The sequence below is a fragment of the Coffea arabica genome, chromosome 3c (genome assembly GCF_036785885.1).
Source record: "Coffea arabica cultivar ET-39 chromosome 3c, Coffea Arabica ET-39 HiFi, whole genome shotgun sequence".
Classification (NCBI taxonomy): domain Eukaryota; kingdom Viridiplantae; phylum Streptophyta; class Magnoliopsida; order Gentianales; family Rubiaceae; genus Coffea; species Coffea arabica.
The window spans coordinates 15,747,810-15,772,411 of NC_092314.1; the positions used below are offsets into that span (position 1 = coordinate 15,747,810).

Genomic DNA, 24,602 nt, shown 5'->3' on the forward strand with positions numbered 1-24,602 from the left:
ATTCGATCGTCGGACGTCCGACAGCCCCAACGGCTAGTTGACTCTTCAGCTGCCTTCTATCCGTTGGAAGCATTGATGAAGCCCATTTCTGGATCCCTTTAAAATCAAACTGGTCTGAACGAAATAGGGACTTTTGCTCACTTTGTTTACAAGTTCTCAAGAGATATTTTAGCTAGAAAATAGTCTCCAAAGCAGATTTGTATTAAAGTGGTGTGAATTTCTGTTGAGCATTTCTTTTGTGGTTGAAAGGATCTTTAGTGTAGCTTTGTTGAGGGTTTTCTGAGTGATTGTAAAACTTCCTAGCTTGACTAAGTGAGGCTTAGGGCAAGGAGGAAGAGCTCCCTCCATTGTACATCTAGTTGATCTTCGTTCATCAAAGAGAAGTTGCTCTTCCTAGTGTTTAGTCTTCAAGTTTGGGTAAAGCTTGGTAGACACTTGGTTTGTTTCTCTATTTTATATTTCTGTTTAATAAAATCTTCATTGCTTATCTATACTTGCTTCTCTGATTAATATTGCTATTGTCTTCTAATCTACTTGGTTGATCATTACTAAAAAGGAAGGTAAATTTTCATTAAAGAAAAAGTGCATAAACTTGGTTAAGATTTTAATCAACCAATTCACCCCCCCTCTTGGTTGTCTGTGGGACTTACAATTGGTATCAGAGCTTGGTCTCCTTGAGATTAAGCTCTAACGGCTTGGAGTAAAGATGACAACCAGTCATGCTATGTTTGTTGAGGGGCAATCTGTTACTAGGTCTCCCATGTTCAGTGGCTCTAACTATGTTAGCTGGAAAGAACGAATGATTATCTTTTTGCAATCTATCGATATTGAACTATGGTTTATTGTGAGTGAAGGACCGCATGAAGCTAACTTTCTTGATGCAGATATAGGGTTGCTTCGGCCAAAAACAAGAGTTGAAATGAATGCTCAAGATAGGACTAACCTCACATTGAATGCCAAGGCCATGAATGTTATTTATAGTGCCCTAGATTCAAATGAATCAATCAGAGTAAAAGGCTGCAAATCGGCTAAAGAAATGTGGGATAAACTAAGAGAAATCCATGAGGGTGGTGACAATGTGAAAGAACAGAAAAAGGCCATCTTGGTCACGAAATATGAATCATTTAAAATTGAACCTCTTGAGGATATTGACAAAATGTATTGCAGGTTCACTGACTTGATCAAAGATCTCGAGGCGTTGGGCAAAGAGTACACCTTGGGAGAGAAGAACAGGAAAATTCTCAATGCCTTGGTCAAAGAATGGGAAAATAAAGTGACAGCAATAGAGGAGGCCAAGGATTTAAGTTCTGTGCCTATTGAATCTATCATTAACTCACTAACCACTTATGAGTTGAAACTGAAATCTAAAGTGCAGGAGGAAGAGGATGCTAGAGCAAAGAGAAACATTGCTCTAAAGACTACTCAAGGTGAAGATGATCCTGCTCATCTGGATGATGAAGACTCGGATGGTGATGATAATGATCTTGCTCTCATCACCAGAGGCTTCAAAAGAATCCTGAATAAAAGAAAGTTTAGAAGGGGAGGACCTAGCAATCAATTCCAGAATCAGCCATCTATCGCAAAGTATAAAGGTAAACAAGATTTCAACAAGAAACAGTTGGACAAATGCTTCGAATGTGGACAGATTGGACATTATGCAAACGAATGCCCCATGAAGAAGATGAAAGATGGAAAAGCTGGTCGAAAGCCAAGATTCAACAATTTTCAGATTACTTGGAATGAATGCAACTCCGAAGGGGAAGTTGAAGAAGAAGAAGAATCTGCTCAAATGGCCTTCATGGCTATTGGAAATAATGAGGTAACCTCCACACACTCTCAATCTGAAAGTGATAATGATGAAGATGATGATCTTGAATCTTTTGTTGAAAAACTGCATAATGTCTTGAAGGAATCCTATGATAAAAACAAGCAGTTAAAACAGAAAATGGCTTTTCTCATTCAAGAAAATGCAAGTCTTTTTCAACAAAATAAACAACTAAAGACCGACAATGAAAGTCTAGTAAGAGCTGGATGTAATGTTCAAGATGAGCTTGATAGAAAGACAAATATTTATGAAATGCTGAAGGAAAGACATGGTGATTTGAAAAAAAGGATGGACAGCTTGGATGAGAATTTGAAAGCAAGAAAGCAGGAGTTTAACAAAAGGAACATGTTATCTACACATCCTACTACTTTTCAAAGAACATTTGCACACAACAAAATTGCACATGGTTTCACAACATATAGAAGAGGTGAATTAAGATATGTCAAACCAGTACATGTTAAGGACTCTTCCATTATGTGTGTTTTTTGTTGTCAAAGAGGGCATTTGAAAAGTAATTGCTATGTGAAAAGAAATCTGAACAAAGGGATGAAGTGCATGTGGTTAGTTAGATACAATGCTAACTATTATGGACCCAAAAATTAAAAAGGGTACCAAACACGTTATCTTTTCAGGATAAAGGATCAAACAAGTCAAAATGATTTATTGATAGCGGCTGCTCAAGGCACATGACCGGTGATCCTTCCTTGTTCATAAAGCTGAAATCAAAATCAAGTGGAAAGGTAACATTTGGTGATGATGTGAAAGCTAAGACAATTGGAATAGGTGATGTTGGTAAGGATGGTGAAACTTTTGTTCATAATGTGCTCTTGGTTGATAACTTAGGTTATAACTTGCTTAGTGTTAGTCAACTGTGTGATAAAGACTTGTATGTGTTATTTAAAAAGCATGAATGCATTGTACTTGATTCCAAATATAATGTTGTGTTCAAAGGTAAGAGGTTTAATGACATATATATTGTGATTCTTGATAAAGTTGATTCTTCTATCTTAAAATGTCTTAAAGCTTCAAATGAAGATTCTTGGTTGTGGCATAGAAGACTTTGTCATTTTAACATGGATTTACTAAAGGAAATTTCGAAAAAGGAGTTGGTTAGAGGCTTGCCAAAAATTAGTTTTGATAAGGACAAAATATGTGATGCATGTCAATTTGGGAAGCAAACTAAAATTTCTTTTAAACCAAAAATGTGTGTATCTACTTCAAAACCTTTGGAACTCTTGCATCTTGATTTATTTGGTCCCACTCAAATCACTAGCTTGGGAGGTAAAAAATATTGTTTTGTAATTGTTGATGATTATTCCAGATACACTTGGGTGATATTTCTTGCTCATAAAGATGATGCCTTCAAGAATTTTACTTCAATGTTTGCTAAAGTGCAAAATCTGCTTGGGTTAAAAATTGTTAGGATTAGAAGTGATAATGGGACGGAATTCAAGTATTGTGGTTTTCCAGAATTTTGTGATCATAATGGTATAACACATGAGTTTTCTATTGCAAGGACTCCACAGCAAAATGGTGTTGTAGAAAGGAAAAACAGGACTCTCCAAGAGGCTGCTAGAACTATGTTGAATGAATGTAGGTTGCCTAAATATCTTTGGGCGGAAGCGGTAAACACTGCATGTTATGTGATGAATAGAATACTCTTGAGACCTATTTTAAAGAAAACTCCTTATGAGCTGATTTTTGATAAGAAACCTACGGTTGGTTATTTCAAAGTATTTGGTTGTAAATATTTTATTTTGAATCTAAAGGAATATCTTGGTAAGTTTGACAAAAAATCTGATGAAGGAATATTTTTGGGGTATTGTGAGAATAAAAGAGGATATAGAGTTTTTAATAGAAGGACACTTGTGATTGAAGAAGCTATACATATAACATTTGATGAAGCCAATGATGATAATTCCAAAAGTTTGTGTGAGGATGATGATGTAGGTGTTCGAGAAGGAATGGAAAAACTATCAATTGGAAATGAAGGAAGTTCTGAACCAGCAGCAACTGAAATGGAAAATGAAGTTCATAATGATCAAGAAGAGGAAGATGAAGACAAAAATGATGATCCACTCAAAGATCTTCCCAAGGCTTGGAAATTCAACCAAAATCATCCAAAAGAGCTTATAATTGGTGATCCATCCGAGAAGGTAAACACTCGTTCCTCATCTAGAAAATTGATTGATAATTTTGCTTTAGTTTCTCTTTTTGAACCCAAAAATATCAATGATGCTTTAAAGGATGAAAATTGGATTTTGGCTATGCAAGAGGAACTTAATCAATTTGAGAGAAATGAAGTTTGGACACTTGTTGATAGACCTCAAAATCAACCTATCATTGGCACAAAGTGGATTTTTAGAAATAAGTTGGATGATAAAGGTGTTGTTGTAAGAAATAAAACCAGATTAGTTGCTAAAGGATATGCACAAGAAGAAGGAATAGATTTTGATGAAACATTTGCTCCCGTAGCAAGATTAGAATCTATTAGAATGCTTCTTGCTTTTGCTTGCTTCAAAGGTTTCAAATTGTTTCAAATGGATGTTAAAAGTGCCTTTTTAAATGGTTTTATTGATCAAGAAGTGTATGTGGATCAACCCCCAGGTTTTGAAAATACAAAATTTCCAAGTCATGTGTTTAAACTTTCTAAAGCTTTATATGGTTTAAAACAGGCTCCAAGAGCTTGGTATGAAAGATTAAGTGGGTTCTTGATTGAAAAAGGTTTCAAAAGAGGTATTGTGGACACCACACTTTTTACTAAGCATGTGTTGAATGACCTTCTCATTGTGCAAATATATGTTGATGATATTATCTTTGGTGCTACTAATGAGTATCTATGTAAGGAGTTTTCCACCACTATGCAAAATGAATTTGAAATGAGTATGATGGGAGAATTAAATTTCTTCCTTGGACTTCAAATACATCAAACTCTTGAGGGAATCTTTATCAATCAAGCAAAGTATACCAAGGAATTACTGAAAACGTTTGGCATGGAGGACTCAAAGCAAGTTGGAACTCCAATGTGCACTTCTACAAAGCTTGACAAAGATGAAGAAGGTAATCATGTGGATGAAAAGCATTATAGAGGTATGATCGGAAGCTTACTCTATTTAACTGCAAGTAGACCTGATATTATGTTTGCAGTTTGCTTGTGTGCTAGATTTCAATCGTGTCCAAAAGAATCACATTTGAATGCTGTAAAAAGAATTTTTAGGTATTTGAAAGGTACATTAGACTATGGTCTTTGGTATGCTAAATCCAGTGAGTTTGCACTATATGGTTATTCGGATGCTGATTTTGGAGGGTGTCGTGTAGATAGAAAGAGTACTAGTGGATCTTGTCACTTTCTTGGAAATTCTTTAGTCTCTTGGTTTAGCAAGAAACAAAATGCAATCTCATTGTCTACAACCGAAGCAGAATATATTGCCGCTAGTGCATGTTGTGCTCAACTTTTATGGATGAAGCATACCCTGAATGACTATGGATTGTTGTATGACTGCATGCCTGTATTCTGTGATAATACTAGTGCTATAAATTTGACCAAAAATCCTATTCAGCATTCTAGGACAAAGCATATTGAAATAAAGCACCACTTTATTCGTGATCTTGTTCAAAAAGGTGAAATTTGTGTAAATTATGTTAGTTCTAAAGATCAATTTACTGATATTTTTACAAAAGCTTTGCCATTAGATCAATTCATTCATCTAAGATCAAAATTAGGAATGTTCGAAAAATCATCATAAATTTTTCATTGCCTTCGGACGTCCGAAAGAGGATGAACGGACGTCCGATGATGTTCTTCAGCCATTTTCCAGATTGCACCTGTTCGGACGCAGCTGTCGGACGCACAACTTCGTTCGACTGTCCGACAGTGCAACGGCTCATTTTTTAAAATAACTTTCTTCCTTATTTGCTTCAGTCTCTTCCTATTCTATCTCCTCTCGGACGAAAACCCTCTCTTCTCTCACTCTCAAATTCGTACCATTCTGTAGCTACCATTCCCAAATTGACTCAACCAAAACATTTCCCCATCGTTTGCGTTTCATTTCTCCTGATCATTTCACCAAACTGAGTAACACTTCGCAAATCCCCAAATTTTCCTCACAACCCTACTCTTGCATAACCGCTCTGTCAAATCTCGTTCAAGGTGTTTTTGTCCCAAAATTTCTGTGCGATTCACTTCCCTACTGTTGTGTGCATCATTTGCATCCTCCATTCCACACATTTAGAACAATGGTGAATCTAAGGGGAGGAAAAGTTACTGCCGGACGCAAGCATCCACTCAGGGATGAGGATGAGAATCTTCCTACTGTCAAACGGACATCCAAACGCTTCAAAAGGGGAGCTATCAAGGGTCAAATGTCACGACCTACTCCACAACCCACTTCTCAACCAGAATCTGGACAGGGGACCTCTTCTCAACCGTCTCCTAAATCAGTCCCTCTCCCTCCATTCTTTGATGATGCTGCGAAAGACAAATACGCCTGGATATCTCAGAAGGGTGTCATCCCTCAAAGAACTGTAAACCCCTCTGAATTTCGTTCCATAGGTTTAGAATCCATTCTAAGTCTATTTGATTTCCAGAAATGGTCGCATCTCATTTCCATGCCCAATGTCTACTATCCTGATATGCTGCATCAATTTTTTGCTAACCTTAGGAAAGGAACTGACCAAACTGAGATCATGTCTAGGGTAAATGGGGTAGACCTAATCTTTGATTCTGATACTGTGAATTCCATTTTAAAGACTACCATTGAACGTTTGTGCAAAGATAAGGTTGCTAATTTCTTTTCTTATGAAGAGCTTCCTACTGCTGCAAATCATTTTGATGGGACAAAAATGTTAACTTATTTCAAAAGAAGTTTTTCTTCACCTGCTGATGCTAAGTTGAATGATTTGGCTCCTGTGAATTTGATTGCCTTTTCTATCATTTCAAACTTGCTTGTGCCCACTGATGGCCATAGAACTGATGCAAACAAAATGGAGCTGTATCTTTTTTACTGTTTTCGAGAAAAAATTCGGATTGATTTTGGCTTTGTCATGTGCAAGTTTTTACTTCGCTATGCTACTGACTCTCGAAGAAAACTATCCTATGGGAAGTTTCTTCAAAAGATTTTTGAATTTTACAAAGTTCCAATTTTAGGTGTTTGTCCCAAAGAAGCATCTTCTTATGCTTTTACCAGAGCATATTTTGAAAGGAAAAATCTTATTTTTAAAGATAATCTGTGGGCATATAAGGGGGCATCATCTAGTGAACAAAGATCTAAGACTGTACATGATTCTTCATCCATTTCACTCACTCCCATTCACCCTAGGAAGTCTACCACTAAAGCATCTTCCTCTTCCAGTAATGAGGTAATTGAGCTTCTTCATGAACTCAAACAGCATGTTCTTCTTCTAGAACATGGCCTAATGCTCACCATGTCTTCTGAGCAACAAGCTGCCTTTCTTGATAAAAAGAACCTTCCTTTTCCTCCACCTGTGGTTGAGGAAGTCTCACATGACAAAGAACCTCGAACCACTGATCCAGGTTCATCAGTTCCAGATCCGAATCCATCAACTCCTGTGACTCCTCATGGCCCTTCCACATCAGACAAAGGCAAGGCACCAATTGAAGAAGCTACTGAAGATGATGAAGAAACTGATGAGGAAGACCTCTCTCAATATCAGCTCTCTCGGAGGACTCTTGGATCCACTTAGTTCATCATTTAGGACATTTGCATTCTGTTTGTCTCTTTTATGTGTTTGTGGTATTCAACAATGAATATGTATTGTAATGGATATTTTAAGTTTCTTTTGGTATGATCTGGTGGATGTTTAAGTACTGTTTTGATGAATGTCTAAATATTTTGATGAATGATTGTCTATTCTGCTTGTGTGAATGTAATGAATTTGTGGATTGTATGATTGTCTATTGAATATGATTGTCTATTTTAAGTACTGTTTTGATGGATGTGTTGGATGGTGTCACCAGGATGTTGATTTGTGAACTTGTGTAAATTTGTGACGTGTGGATGACAAAAAGGGATGTTGATGTTGATGTGATTGGTTGCCCTTTTGTGATGACAAAAAGGGGGAGATGGTATAATGATTGGATTGAGTGATGATTGGTGATTGATGAATGATTGGATTGAGTGATGATTGGTGATTGATGATTAGTGATGTTAGGATATGTTGGATTGATTGTTTAAATTTGGATTGGCTGATATGCTTAATTGTTTAATGTTTAATTGTTTAACTCGGATGGGCAGCCAAGTGAGGGGGAGGTTTTCAAAATTTTTAAATGTTAGGATTCACTAAGACAGGGGGAGTTTTCATTTCAATCATCAATTTCATTTCAAACTTTTGTTTTGTCATCATCAAAAAGGGGGAGAATGTTATTCTTGGTTTTGATGATCACAAAAGTTTGTTTATACAGACCAAGAAAGTGAACACTTTGATCAGGTCTGTTGGAACAAAGAAAGCATATGTTCGTTTATCTCCTGACTACGTTGCTTTGGATGTGGCAAACAAGATTGGAATAATATGAATGAATTTAGTCATTGTTTTGTTTTCGATCAAAGATATTGTCTTTTAAGTATGTCTAGTTTGTCATTCTTGGTACTTTGAAATATTTGTCTAACCTTTCTCAAATACAAGTGTTTTTTGTCTATCCAAGAATCAGGTTCAAATATGTCATGAAATGTAAAACAACCAAAATGAGAAGCAAAAACAGGACAATCAGGTCGGACGGCCGAAAGGAAACTGTCGGACGTCCGAAAAGATAAAGAACATCAGGAAGGAAGCACCGTCGGACGCTCACATGGAAGCATCGGACGTCCGGAAGGATCGGACGCTTGCCATCGGACGCTAATCAACCGCATCGGACGTCCGAAAAATTCCAAGATAACTTGCTAGCTCTCGGCCCAAGGTCGGACGCTGTGCTGTCGGACGACAAAGAACTTATCGGACGTCCGAACCTCAACTTGGCTATCATCGGACGATTGGTTCGGACGATGATTCGATCGTCGGACGTCCGACAGCCCCAACGGCTAGTTGACTCTTCAGCTGCCTTCTATCCGTTGGAAGCATTGATGAAACCCATTTCTGGATCCCTTTAAAATCAAACTGGTCTGAACGAAGTAGGGACTTTTGCTCACTTTGTTTACAAGTTCTCAAGAGATATTTTAGCTAGAAAATAGTCTCCAAAGCAGATTTGTATTAAAGTGGTGTGAATTTCTGTTGAGCATTTCTTTTGTGGTTGAAAGGATCTTTAGTGTAGCTTTATTGAGGGTTTTCTGAGTGATTGTAAAACTTCCTAACTTGACTAAGTGAGGCTTAGGGCAAGGAGGAAGAGCTCCCTCCATTGTACATCTAATTGATCTTCGTTCATCAAAGAGAAGTTGCTCTTCCTAGTGTTTGGTCTTCAAGTTTGGGTAAAGCTTGGTAGACACTTGGTTTGTTTCTCTATTTTATATTTCTGTTTAATAAAATCTTCATTGCTTATCTATACTTGCTTCTCTGATTAATATTGCTATTGTCTTCTAATCTACTTGGTTGATCATTACTAAAAAGGAAGGTAAATTTTCATTAAAGAAAAAGTGCATAAACTTGGTTAAGATTTTAATCAACCAATTCACCCCCCCTCTTGGTTGTCTGTGGGACTTACAATTACCACCTCTTGTTTGAACAAATTTCAAATCACAGATATCTGTGTGAATCAATTCAAGGGGTTCGGTGTTTCTTTCAATTGTTTGAAAAGATGACCTTGTTAATTTTGCTTCTACGCAAATCTCGCATTTATGGTTTGAATTGATGTGAAAGGAAGGAATATGATCCAAGTTAATTAGTCTACGCAAAGTATCATAATTAACATGACCTAGTCTACCATGCCATAAATTGGAAGACTCAAGCAAATAAGCAGAAGACTTATTCTTATTATTCACAATAGTCATTACATTCAATTTGAACAACCCATCGGTTGTATATCCTTTCCCTACATACATCCCAGATTTGGATAATATAACTTTATCCGATTCAAAAACCATGCGAAAGCCATGCTTGTTCAGCAACGATCCAGAAACAAGGTTCTTGCGGATTTCTGGCACATACAGAACATCGTTCAAAGTCAATGTTTTGCCAGAAGACATCCTTAGCAACACCTTCTCTTGACCTTCAATAGCAGATGAGGCAGAGTTCCCCATGAATATTTTTTCACCTTCAATTTTTCCGAAAGTAGTAAACAGGTCTTTGTCTATGCAGACATGTCTTGTGGCTCCAGTGTCAATCCATCATTCTTTCGGATTTGACCCTATCATATTCACTTCAGAAACCATAGCAGTCAGGTTCATGTTTTCCATGTCTCCCTCGATTCTATCAAGCAAGTTTGCTTCATGCTTCTTCTTCCTTGGAAGCTTACATTCAGTGGACTTGTGACCTTTTTTGTCACAGTTGAAGCACTTCCCTTGGAATTTCTGCTTAGAGATTTTCCCTTTTGCCCCAAAATTTCGATTTGGCTTTTTGCCTTTGGAGTTTTGCCCTTGCTTATACTCCACAATATTTGCCTTAGTATCAACAGAAGTTGTTGCCTTGCAATCAGAACTCCTGTTGTCTTCTTCAATTCGAAGTCTAACGATAAAGTCCTCCATACTCATCTCTTTGCGCTTGTGCTTGAGATAGTTCTTGAAATCCTTCCACCCAGGAGGTAGCTTCTCAATAACAGCAGCTACTTGAAAGGTTTCACTCAAAATCATGCCTTCAGCTAGAATCTCATGCAAGATAATCTGAATTTCTTGCACTTGACTGATAACAGTTTTGGAATCCACCATTTTATAGTCTAGAAATTTTCCAACGCCAAATTTCTTTGCCCCAGCATCTTCGGTTTTATATTTCTGATCTAAGGATTCCCACAATGCCTTCGCCGTCTTGTGTATTTGATACACGTTATACAGCGAGTCATGCAAGCAATTCATGACATAATTTCGACAAAGGAAATCGGAGTGCTTCCAAGCATCAATAGCACTGACAGCTTGTGCATCAATTGAGCCTTCAAACAGCTTTGAAGCATCCTCACTTAAGAATCTTGAGAGATTCAATGTTGTCAAATAGAACAACATCTTTTGTTGCCATGTTTTGAAGTTCTAGCCATGGAACTTCTCAGGTTTCTCACTATGGTTGGTAGAAGCCATAGAAGTAATCTTTCCTTCAGGTTGTTTCACAATTGTGCTAGAGGCAGAGGCATCAAAAGTAGAATTGTTGGTTTCTCTTCCTGTATTGTCAGCCATTGAGAACAGAATTTGTTTTAAGACTGTTAGAAATAATAATAAAAGTAATAGGCTGATATACTATAGAGAAGAGTAAATACAACCTAGAAAGAAAGAAATAATCGAAAATTACAATAATAACAATCCGAGGCTTGTGAGCACAATTTCCTTAAAACAGATTCGCCCCCTCCAGGTAGAGTGCTCGAGGTTGAGTAGGCGTCTGTCTCTCAGGATACAACGGATTAAAGGTAAATATGTCAGCACCAAACTTTAATTACCGCAGCGAACTCGAATTAGAGCAATATGGAACACTATAAAAAGATGAAGATGCAAGAAGGAAAAAATAGAGAGAGCCCTCTTATTTGAAACAAAAGAGAGATATTTATAGATGCTGGCCAATGGTGACTGTTCGAAATTGGCAACAAGAGTTAAATACCAGATAATTATCTTCACGTTTATCAAAGTACCACATTCATGTACATACATGTATCTCAATAAGATAACTCCAAAATCATGTATTAAGTACATGAATCCTATCCAGAATCATGTATCAATAATTAATATACATGAATCCTAGGTACATGAATGAAAGATAGATAATTATCCTTGGATTCTATCGAGAGTGCCATTATGAGAACAATTTTCTCATTCACTCTACAATGGATATAGCCATTTTTCCAACAGATTTTAGTCTACAAAATTTGTGTGTGTGAATGGGGTAGAAAGATAGTCTAGTGCGGGAGTGTTTGTGGGCGTTAGTGATGCATGTAAATTGCGCAACAGATAATCAAGTTGTATATTTGAATGGTGAAGATGATGAAGAGAGGACAGAGGTTGTTTGGGTTTTAGGGTTTTTTCTCTTGGTAAATTGTGATTTTGGTTAAAGAGTTTTTATTTTACTTGATTTTGATTAAAGATATTAAGTTTTCTGTCCGGTTAACGATTAATTAATTTAACATAGTCCGAGTTGGGTTGTTTGAGGGTTTAGTTTATCAAGGAACACTTGGCAAGATTATAAGTAGTGGGATAGGATGTAAGACAGAGTGTGATACAGAAGATTCGTTGCGATGGATCTTGGTGTGCTTGCAAAACCTTGGCATGCCATTCATTCTAAAACAATGTCTACATTTTATTATAAACCTAGGTATGTCACTTGTATAACTCTCTGTTTCAAGTTGTCTACTGAAAAAGCCAAAGATTAGAATGTTTCACAACATGCACCTTTATATGTTAAGCAACATGATTGATGAATGGTTATGGATGCTAGTGGAATTGCATTTGCTCGAGAATCTGACTGGTCTTCCTTCTCTATTTGTCGTCTACAGGACGAGCCCCTCTGAGTTTATTGTTCGTTTTGACCAATATATGGAGTCTGTGAAAAACAGCTACTCCATTGGAATGAGGTTCAAAATGCGATTTGAAGGTGAAGAGGCTCTAGAGTAGAGATTTACTGGAACTATTGTTGGTGTTGAAGAAGCTGATCCAAAAAGGTGGCCAAAATCAAAGTGGAAATGCCTGAAGGTAGTATCTTTGAACTTCATTTTGTCTTATTTTGCATTTTGTGATGGAGCTGAAAAGGTAACCTTTTCTTTAAGGTGAGATGGGATGAAACTTCAACTATTCCTCATCCTGATAGGGTTTCACCCTGGAAAATTGAACCTGCGCTTACTCCTGTGCTTAATCCTCTTCCGGTGCCTAGGCTATAAAGGCTTTGACCAAACATTTTGCCATCATCTCCTGATTCTTCTATTCTGACCAGGGAAGGTAGGTTTTTGCTTTTATTATTCTGATCCAAGAATCCAGTCGAAATTTTGGAGGGATTCCCCAAGGATTCGTGGCAGAAAATTTTGGTGAAACATGGGACAAATCACTCCCAAAATTCGGCCCAAAACTTTGAGCGATTGCCGAAAGGATTCTGGTCAACAATGGTGGTTATAACTTGTGCAACTTGATTTCCACTCCAATATTTCACACCTTTTGAGGGGCATCTTATGGAAGATTTGTAGCTATAAAGTAGAGATTCTAGCTATAATTCTTGACCTTATTTTCTTCTATAATGATGTGATTTAGTTTGGAACAAAAAATATTGACATTTGAAGCTAATGTTCACACTTAAAGGAAGACATAAAGAGGGGTAAAGATTTCTTTATAAATAGGAGGTTGTGGTTTCTTTTAGGAGAGCTAGGAGAGACTAGAGAGAAAAAGTACACTACAAGAATGTTGCTATTAAGTTTTAGGTTAGTATAATATAATTTAGGTAGTATTGTGTATTATCAACTTTTGTACATTGGCTAGATTAGGATAAAGATGGAGACGAAGAAGGAGAGGATGAAACTCATGTGACACGAGTTCTCTCTTCTCCAACTCTTTATCCTTTTCATTGGATTCTTATGTTTAGTTAATATATTAGTTTTGACTTATGTTTCATTATGTCTCTCTAAAGTTTATACCTTAGGTTTTGGTTGAATTTTCTATGATTATGTTTTGTTGATTTATTAGCTATTTGTTGCTCTTATTTTAAGCAAGTTATTTAGCACTTTTTCTTTTATAATTATGATTAAATGGCCATTAATTGTAATAATCTTAAGGTGTTAGATTTGTAATGAGAATTGAAATTTAACACTAGTTTAACAAAGTACTTAACCTAAAGAGTATACTCACAAGAGTAGAGGCGCACTTTTGTGACTTTTAGCTAATTCATAATCATGAGAGTAGATATATATTAATTATAAGTATAGTGTTCAACACAAGAGTTAGTTTCATATGCATAAAGAAATTATACCATAACTAGTTGAAGTATTAGTGTTCGATGATTCGAAAATTTGCACTTGTATGAGTAGTGACGGATACCATGACCTAAGAAGTTTTCATTTGTTATTTTATTGTACATTTCAGCTTAATTTTATTTTCTTCAATTTTTTAATAGTCTAAATAATAAAGGAGATTTAGTAGTGCTGACAGTTATCCATTCTTTCTCGTGGGTTCAACTCTTAATATGCTGTACTCAATGTCGACCTATATACTTGTAGAAAATCGTATGTGGGATATTTAGCAATTTATAAATATAAAACTTGAATGCGGTTTGAGCTTAACTTTATATATATACCCTACTCTCGTCACCTATTATGTATATGATTAGGAATTAGCAGTTATTTCCTGTTATTACTTGGGTGTTGGCCAATTAATAGGTGGAGGTTGGCATATTATAAAATAGCATACATGGGTGACATGTTGCCTTATACATGGGGTGAGAGATGGTTCTTGTGAGATAAAAAATGATATACAATGATTGGATTTGGCTTTAAATTGTATTCTTGTATAGGATTTTTTTCTCTCATAATAAAAACAGGTTTCTCTCCGTGAATGTAGGTTTCATGATGGAACCTAACTACGTTAAATCTTGTGTGTCATTTATGTTTCATGCTTTTAGTTTGTTTGTTATTAAATTATTGCGTATTTGATGTCTCAATAGTTATATTTTCTGCACTTGGATCCCACCAAAATCTTCACAGGTCCTGTTGTTCATTAACTACGCCACATTAAAGATGCTCCTCTGACTCATTCCCTGGAATGATTTCTGAACCCCAGAATGGATTTGAAAATTAGGAAGCACGAGGCATGATATCTCAAGAACGTATTCATGCATTTAAAAGGTAGGGTACAACATCTTATTGAGGTTTTCTCCTTTGGCTAGGCCGCGGCTTCTACCTCCGTGCCTCTCTTTTGAAGGCAATCTATGAGGCCTTTAATTGTACCGTATGAGAGTACAAGTTTGAAGATTTAAAGAAGAGCTGAAACATTTAGGTGATTAATCTTTTTATTCTTCGAGTTACATGTATATGATCGTGTAATGCTTGGAGTTATGTTTGTGTCTCCTTATTTAGAGATCATAGGCTTTTATATCTTTAACTTCAAATTCAGTGAATAAATTAGATTAAGGACATATTGATGGATATAAAACATGGACCTTATTTTTCTTCATAATGCTCAAGTTCTACTCCTTAAGCCTTGCAAGAAAGTAGAGCAAATGCTCTTTGTATGCATCTCTATTCCTTTACTTGCCGTAAAGTAGTGTTTTGAAACTGGGATTGGTTATCGATTCGGTCTAGATTAGGGGTCAATGGATTCGATCCCAGTAGAACCCATCTAAAAATAGAATGATATCATCATGATGTCATAAATATATTTAAATTTAAAAATTAATATATTATGTAAAATTTCTAAAAGCATATTAATATTAATAAATGTAGGTTCAATGTATGTTTGATGTTTTTAAAATACTTTACAAGAAAATACAAATAAGGTAGTATAATTAAGTGGCAATTTATGCAATTTACAATTTAATGCATATTCAACAAGTTTAGAACCAAATTGGAGGGCTTATTTGAAAAGTAATACAAGAGTTTAGGGCTATAGCTATAAGTTCTAAAATGTTTCTAGATGTAATAATAGTTTTTTAATACTCAAGAGGTCAAATCATAAATTCATACAATATTTCTAGGTAAATTTTTTACTTTCTTTTATTAATGTATTATCCCTTTTTTTAACTTAGATCTTCCATTAGAGTTTGTGTTGAGAGAGATTTGTGGTAAGATATGTAAAGAGATTTAAGAGTAGTTAAAAGAAAGAATCAAAAAAGGAAAACAAAAGAGCTAAAAATGGAAAAGATGGAAAAAGCCCGGTTCAAAATGGTTCTTTTGATTTCTGGTCTAATCCAGTTTTTGGTCGTGTTTAATCGAGTTTTTGTTTCATGGTCTTTTAAAACAACTCAAACCAAATGTTTACCCAATTTTTGATTCAATTGATTGAACCGACCGGTCTAATCCGTGTTTCAAAACGCAGCCGCAAAGGGACTGCAATTTATGCTAAATTACAGCAAGAATCTCTTCAACGGCCAACTACATCGTGGGCCCACTCCCTGACCCTTTTGAGTTTTGATGGCAATGTGGCATAGATTTTCCTATAAATAGAGATCAATCTATACCAGCTTTCTCATCCTTCACAAAACCATTAAAATGGTTTCCAAGACACTTCTTTTCTTTTGCATCTCCTTGGCTATAGTTCTCACAATGACCTCACAGGTGGCTGCTAGGGAATTGGCTGAGACTTTCACATCAGTTAGCAATTGTAAGACATTTATTCTCTTATCCAATGTCCTCAATTTCTTTTTATTTGCTCCTAACTTCTCTTCTGTTACCTATTAGTAGGTTGTGATCGTTACTAACTCTGGTTGGGATTAAGTTACCTATTAACAGGCAACGTTTAAACAATTTTAGGGATATGTAAAAATCATTGATTTTGACTTGCACATCAAAAGACAAATTTTTGACCTGAATATAATCAAATCGATTTGGTATTCTTTAAAACAAAAAACGTGCAACACATTTAATCCAAAATCTAGAATTTCAAATTGTATGAGTGCCCAGATGAGTTTATTTGACAAGGCCATTCCCAGATTACATTAATGAACGTGCATGCTTTATTATCCTCAATGCAGCCAGGTCACTTGTGACTTCTAACAGTGGAGGGGATCCTGGAGGAGACTATGGAGGGAGCCTTGGAGGTTGGTATCCTGGTGGTGGCTATGCAGCAGGTGGCCAGGCAGAGCCTTAGAACTAATAAAGCCAGCTTCAACCAAGGTCATGAATGCTTAATCAGGCTTACTATAATAATATGCATACTTTGTAGTGTGAAATACAAATAAGAGCCGGATTAGTCATCGTGTAATGTGAACTCTATGTATTTGCTAGCTAGCTAGTTCACTATTCCAAGGGTACTTTTTGGTTGGTTTATAAATCAGTTGATCATTATCAAATGACGTTGTACCCTTTTTCTGTTTCTGGGCAAGCTTAATTAAGCAATACAAATATTTTCAAAGAGCTCAATCCTCTATTTGGTTCGTTATTCGTTTGGTTTATTATTGATTTTCAATAAGGCCCTCACTCCTATATACCTGTCTGTTGAATATAGTATATAAGCAGAAAAGAACTAATAACACCAAATATTAAGTATAAACAAAAAAAATTAATGGTCAAAAACTACAGAAAATTTTGTTTATGTAACTTAGATTCACGACCTATTTTTCTCAAACCATAGCGGCCGTGGTTTGAGAGAAAGTTTAGGACTGATGATATTGATGAAATCTAAAATTTTACATTCCAGTTAAAATCTCAACCGAAATATTGAAGAATGTCTAAGACATAGAAGTTTCAATTGCTGATGTAACAAATGCAATGCAAAATTTTTCCGCCTGGAAATTTAGTTGGCTGCCTAGGTTTATCAACATTGTTGTCCTTGAGATGGCAAGGTAAGCTTGTTCAATTGATGATTCTATCATCTGCGTGGATTCTTTCCCACATTTTGTACTGTCCACTCTTTTTACGGACTCATCAATTCATTAATATTATTATAGGCCCTTTTCTATCAAAAAATACATTTGATTTTTATCCATATTGTTCTATTGATCAAAATAAGGATAACATATATTTTGTGGGTAAAATATCAAAAAATTTCCTGTGGTTTGCTGAATATTTAATATAATTCTCTCTAGTTTAGAAATCTATATTATAGCTCCCTGTGATTTCAACTAAATCGAAAATTGAACGGAAAGCATCCAATCTAACGTACGTAAAATAATAATATTGCCCTTGTATAAATGACTCCTTGTGATTTGTTGAATGTTCAATGTAACTCACTCGAGTTTGCAAAATTACACTATAACTCCTTGCGATTTTGACTTTATTGAAAATTGAAAAGAAAGAATTAATATAATAGGCTTTTTCTATCCAACAAAATTTGATTTTTATCTATATTATATTGATTTATTGATCAAAACAAGGACTATATATATATAAAAAAGATAATTCAATGTAACCACGACAATAAGTTATTATATAAACCTGAGGACCAACAACAACATCTAAAACTTAATGATTATACTACCATTAGATAAGGATCGACTAAAAATTATTTTGTCATACGGCAGTTGCTAGTTTTCAAACAAATTCGTGGTTTTACGATTCTTGGCTAAGGTCCAAAGGACTTACAGGTCAAGATGAGGACCTATACTTGTTCATAATGTATAGGGCAAAAAATCGCGGTGGTTCTCAAACTTTCAACTTTACGCATTTTTAGTCCTCCAACTAATAAGTACGTAAATGTAGTTCTCCAATTAATAAAAATATGTAGTTGTAATCCTTCCATCCAATTTGGCCGTTAGGATGGACGGGAAACGCATCATGAATTGCTCACATGATATTTAATTTTGGGATAATTACAAAAACCTCCCTAGAGGTTTCTAACAATTTCACTGAGCTCCCTTGATATTTGAAAAATTACACTTACATCCCTTGATTTGATTGTTTTAGTAACAAACCTTAAAATAATATTGACTTGTTCAAATTTTTAAATGAATATCCAAAATTACCTTTGTGTAATGAGTTTTAATTCACTTCTTTATATAATTATAAGATTATCTAGTATAATTATAAGAAAAATGTCCCAAAATTTTCAAATCTATACCTATTATTTGATAAACAACTATAATTATAATTTTATCACTATGATAGGATACTTTTAATGGTGTTTTATTATGAATTTAAATTTATAAGATAGAAAAAATATTGAAATAATTCATTTAAAGTTTATGAATTTTTTGAGTAGTTGGATTATCATAATTTAATAGTAATTTTGGGCCATTTTCTTTTCATTTATTATTAATTTTAATATCAAAAAATAGAAAACAAAGATCAGCAAATCTATTGGATTGCATATAAAGTTAACTCGTCAAAAAAATTGCTAGTTGGACATTTGGTTACAATAGAAACTAGAGGTAATAGTGGTAGTTCTACAGTTTTATTGGCAAAAAACTTTTTAAAAAAAGGAATAAGAAGGAAAAAGAATGAAAAAAATAATTTTAAAAGTCATTGTAAATATACACATACCAAACAAGGAAATTTTATTAAAATATTTAAGGATAGTATTATCATTTTAAATGATAAGGAAGGTATGTGTAATTTTTAAAACCTTAAGGGAGCTAAATAAAATTGTTAAAAACCTCAAGGGAGGTTTTTGAAATTATCCGTTTATTTTTTGTATCATCCCGTCTATCTTAACAGACAAATTAGATGGAAGGACTATGACTACACATTTTGATTAATTGGAGGACTATATTTACGCACTTATTAGTTGAAGGACTAAAAGTGCATAAAGTTGAAAGTTCGAGGATCACATCGATTTTTTGCCCTAATGTACAAGGATATATTGCTTTGTCTCTTTCTTATCATGATGTACCAACATCGGGAACAGGGTGGCGGATAGGATGACTTACCCGTAAGATTTTTAAATTTCTATTTCCTGACATTAGAATTAGGAGAAAATAACGAATCTAATCAAGACAAATACAATAATATTTAAGTTTATTTTATAATTTTTAACGAATTTGAAACTGTGATCAACATTGACTTGTTGATTTACAAAGCCAAATTTAAACGGGTTTTAATATAATCAAACTAAAGTTATGTAAATTTCACTTTTATGCTAATAGAACCAAGTTCAAGTTAGGTTTGACAATTTACAGAATACAAAATTCTGTTTAAATTTGTTTTGAGTGGTTGGTGAAATTATGCTCGAATAAGTTCTTACCGAGTCGAACTCTACTCGAATATTAAGTAATTGATTTGTCTTTCAACTTTTATTAGAGTTTTAAGTGAATCCTTAGCAATCTTAGTTTTTGCCACTTGACTATGTGTTTAAGGTCAAATCTGGCACTCCCTACTCTAGTACGTGTCCAAGTTTTGCCGCTCCGCCTGCTGATGGGGCCTCAAAAGTTCAGTTTCAGGCAATTTTGCCTTTTAGTGTAACTGATTTGAAAAATGGTGTATATGGTATTACTAAATCAGAATATGGGGTAATAAAAAATAAATGGATTATTTTACCCCAAAATAGAGTACAATAGAACTTACGAGGCCTTGATCCATCCAAATTCTAATACTCATTGTCAACACTTCCTCTTTTTCAATTCTCTCCTTTTTCCTTCTTGTTTTCCATTAATATCTTTTAAACATTTAGTGATTGACTTGGTCATCATGACTTTGATCAGTGCTAACAGCTTTTATAAGTCTTCGAAAATGATGGAAAAATAGAATAAAAAGTAATATGGAAATTATTTAGGAAGAACCCAAGATTGTCCCCACCGTACAAGGAAGACAAAAGGTCTTCTATTTTTTTTTCGGGGTAAAAAATTGGTTTGGATGGGTTCAGCACAAAAAGTCTTCTTGTCCTGTCCCTTTATGTTTGGTTTGAATAGTTGCGAAATCAAATTTGAATAACTCTTGCCAAATCAAAGTTAATTTGAAGATCAAGTAATTTAGTTCATTTTTAGCCTTTATTGGAGTATTATTTCTTTTCAAGTGGATCCTTACCGAACTAAACTTAATTAGAATATCAAGTGATTTAGATTTTAGAGAAAAATGCAGTTTTGGTACCTAAACTTTGAAGCACGAGCGGTTTTAGTCCCCAAATTTTAGATGAAAATAAATTTGGTACCCAAACTTTCAAATTTTGAGCACATTAAGTACCCTAGACGATTTTTTTTCCAAATTGTTACCAGAAAAAGCTATGTGACAGTCACGTGTCCGGACAAAATGGAATATAAAAAGGCCAAAAATGCAGTTTTGGTACCTAAACTTTGATGCACGAGCAGTTTTAGTCCCCAAATTTTGGATGAAAATAAATTTGATACCTTAACTTTCAAATTTTGAACACATTAAGTACCCTTGACGAATTTTTCCCAAATTGTTACCGAAAAAAGCCATATGACATGTAAGGCCCGAAGACAACTTAAGAGGGGGTGAATTAAGTTGATTAAAACTTAATCAGGTTATGAGACATCTTTTTGCTCAATATGAAATTTATCCTCTTTTCTAAGTGATCACACAATGAGTAAAACAATGAATGAACAAAATCACTTGAGAAAAGTAGAAGAGATAAGCAATTTAAAGATCACAAACGCAACAATAAGTAAATAAGAAGGAAAGAATTACAAACCAATTGACTACCCAACTCCTCTTGAGCTTGTAGATCAATTCAAACAAGTTTTTGCAATTTGATGAATTACAATCACTCTTGTGTACAAAGAAAGATTCACTTCCTCCTTATCCGAAACTCCACTTGGTCAAGTTAGGAAGTTTTACTATTCCTCAAGACAACTCTCACAGAGCTATACTCATGAAGTATTCACTCAGGGATTGGTCGAGGAGATTGATGAATCATGGGTCGTGTTTCTTATTTAATCCACTAGATTTGGTATACTCGAGTATTACGCTTCTTGTTATATTTGGTATTTGAGTCCGATAGGGGGATGATCAGTGTACGGAGATTGGCGTTAAGTGGTACTCTACTAGACTTGTTACTATATTCTCATGATTGACGGAGTGTCAAAAGATCATGGACAAGCTGTTGCGGAACTAGCTCGTAAGAGTAGACTGTATCCTTTTTACGTGAACATGGTATTTATTGTACATTGTTAAATGATCTATCAGGATATTACTTGCTTCATGAGCTATGTGATCATGCCATAAGGTGGATTTTATATAGACTGCTAGAATGCTTGTTGTTTTCTTGGAACCTCACTAGGATTTTATCTCACCACTTTTTATTTGTTTTTTATAACAGGGTGTGAGGATGAGAGAGACAAGGATAGTAATAGTTTGTAATAAGGACATCTTATCTTGTATTTGGCCAGCACTGTATTATAGAACTAGTTGGTTAAACTCTTCTCTTCTGACTTATAATTTTTTTTTAATGTTTGAATGATTTGTGGCATGTAAATGTTATATTGAAGGATTTTAGTGTTGTTGATTGGGGTTTGTAATGAGTCTTAGTGAGAACTCGGCAGACGGTCCACCAATCCCTAGGGTATGCCCTAGGGGGAGGTGGGGCGGTATCAGAGCCCTTAATGAGCTCAAACCGGGAGAGGATTCTCAGACTGTGGGGAATGGCCTATTAAGTTTGGAATGAATTACTATTGATGGGGGAAATAAAAATGTACGTCAGGTACGAATCTCAAATGTGGTTGATTTACTCTTGGGACCGGCCGGATTGAGTTGTGAATTATTCTATTTTCAGATTCTTGCACCCGAGTACCAAATATTTTATAACATTATGATGAAACTGGAAATCATGATTGAATTTAAGGTATATTTTGATGGCAAAGATCAAGGCACAGAGGATTCTAGTATTGGACCTGGAAATTGAACCGATTGAGAAGATTAGATCAATGAGTGCTGTCATGGACTAGTCCCATAAATGTTTGGCCAGGGTTTCTATAGATAGTGGCTAGGTTTGAAATTTGATGATTGTCATGAATGTTCAAGGTGCTCGCACTGCAGATCTGTTTAATTTCTCCTATGAATGCGTGGACTTGTTATGTGTTTACTTGCATTTGGTGCGGTCTGATTTAAACTACATATGTAATTATCTCAGGATATTAGATATGATCACTATCTTTGATGTCATAGGGTACCCAGAGGAAAGGTAAGTGACTTTTATGGTATTCAAGTTTAGAGGAATCTCACTGGACTTTTAACTCACCCTTTTATTTGTTTTCCTTAATAGGGTGTGGGGATGAGAAAGATAAGAATAGTAATAGATTGTAATAAGGATGTCCTAATCTTGTATTTGGCTAGCACGTATTATAGAATTAGTTGTTTAAACTCTTCTATTTTGGCTTATACTTTTGTTTGAACATTTGGATGATTTGTGGGATGTAAATGTTATTTGAAGGATTTTAGTGTTACTGATTGGGGTTTGTAGTGAGTCCTGGCGAGAGTCAGGCAGACGGTCTACTAACCCCTGGGGTACGCCCTGAGGGAGGTGGGGTCGTCACAGAGATTTCTTAAATTATCCTGATACGAATCCAGAAATACCATTGGACAAGGGTCAAGTTCCTCTAGGACCCGTGATGCGAGCTCGAACTAAGAAGATCAGAGAGGAACTCCAAGGGCTTGTTCGTGAGGTGCAAAGCCAACAAATTGCTCCCAAAGTCATTAAGGGACTTGAGCATGAAGGATTAAAGGTTGTCCATGTTGTTCAAGTTAAGGAGGACCATGCTTGAAGGATTCCTAATTTGAGTCTTTGTGTTAGCCATTTAATTAGTTAGTTTGGAGTCTTGTTTAGTCATTTTAATCAAGCAATAATTCGGCCAGCATTGCAAGCTAAGAGAGTCGATTCTAGGTTCCTAAAATGTAGGTACCTTGTCATGTTTAGCCTTTTCCATTTCACTTTAGGTCTAGCCTTTTTCCATTGCACTTTAGACCTTCTACTTGTATGGCTATAAATAGCCTACCTAGGGTCATGTTTTATTCATTCAAAAATGCAATAAAAATTTGAGAGTTTTCTTGGTTTCTCCAAGGCTTCTTGAATATCTTAGAATTTCTCTAAGTGTTCGTGACTTATCAATCAAGAATTGCACTAGGTTGTGGCGTCTACTACCATTATACCAATGTTCGTTAACCACGTAATTAGCGGGTTGAGGTCATCCGCTCCAAGCTTGGTATCCTCTTATCGATCCTGAGTCTAATCTCTTACGGGTTTTGTTACAAGGTTGGCGACGTTCGTATTAGTTTGTATCAGAGCTAGTTAAGAGGTATCACATTATATCCCTTTTATTTTTTTTTCGAGTCAAGTTGTTATAAATTCTGTTTGTGTTTGTTGCCAAAAATTCTGTCTTTGTCTTTTCGAAATTCTGTTTTGTGTGTTGCATCATTTATCCAGATTTGTCACGTCATAAACTTGCGTTAGTTGTCGTTAATTGCTGTGGTTAGCCTTGTTTTGTCTAGAAATCAAACAAAAAAAAGAAAGAAAAAATTCCAACCGCAAGGGTTCTTCCTTGTTTCTTATCGTGTTTTGTTCTTGTGTCTTGTGCAATCTGTCCAACAATTTTAATAGCTAATTGCTACTGAAATTTGTCCAGATTATAGTTGATTTTGTGTCGTCTTGGGTTGAGAAAACAGCTCACCAAATGTGTCAAAAAAAAAGGAAAAAAAAGTGTCGCATACCATTGTTCTTGAGTCAAATTGCTGGAATTTTTTCCCTTGGGACTGTTGAGCCTGTTTTGCTATTGAACCTTGAATTTTTGTGTTGTTTCTTGTAAAACTTGAATACCAAAAGCATATTTGGGAAGTTCTTGAGCCTCTTGAACAGGTTTCTTGAAGTTCTTGAAACAGATTTGGGGATTCTTGGAAAAAGTCTTGGGTTTCTTGAAAACAAACTTCAACTTTTCTAGACCAATTGTGAACTTTGATCTAGCTTCAATTTATTGGGACTAAATCTGAGTTCTTGAAAAAATCTTGTAAGAGCTGCAAAAGAAATACAAAAAAAAAAAGAGAAAAAACAAGGAAAGAAAGATACGGCTCTAGTTTCCTAATTGAGAAACAAGTCTCATTCTTGATCCACTTCTAATCCTAAAGCTTTTGGGATTGGAGTCAGCCAAGAAACACCAAGGAACCAAATCCAAGTCCCCCTGAAACACC

The 24,602-nt window shown here is 35.3% G+C and overlaps 1 pseudogene; it reads left to right on the forward strand.

The window, feature by feature from the left end:
• LOC140004579 (auxin response factor 2A-like) overlaps positions 1-12,860 on the forward strand; it is a 37,568-nt pseudogene extending 24,708 nt beyond the window's left edge.
• Positions 12,861-24,602: the final 11,742 nt, after the last annotated feature.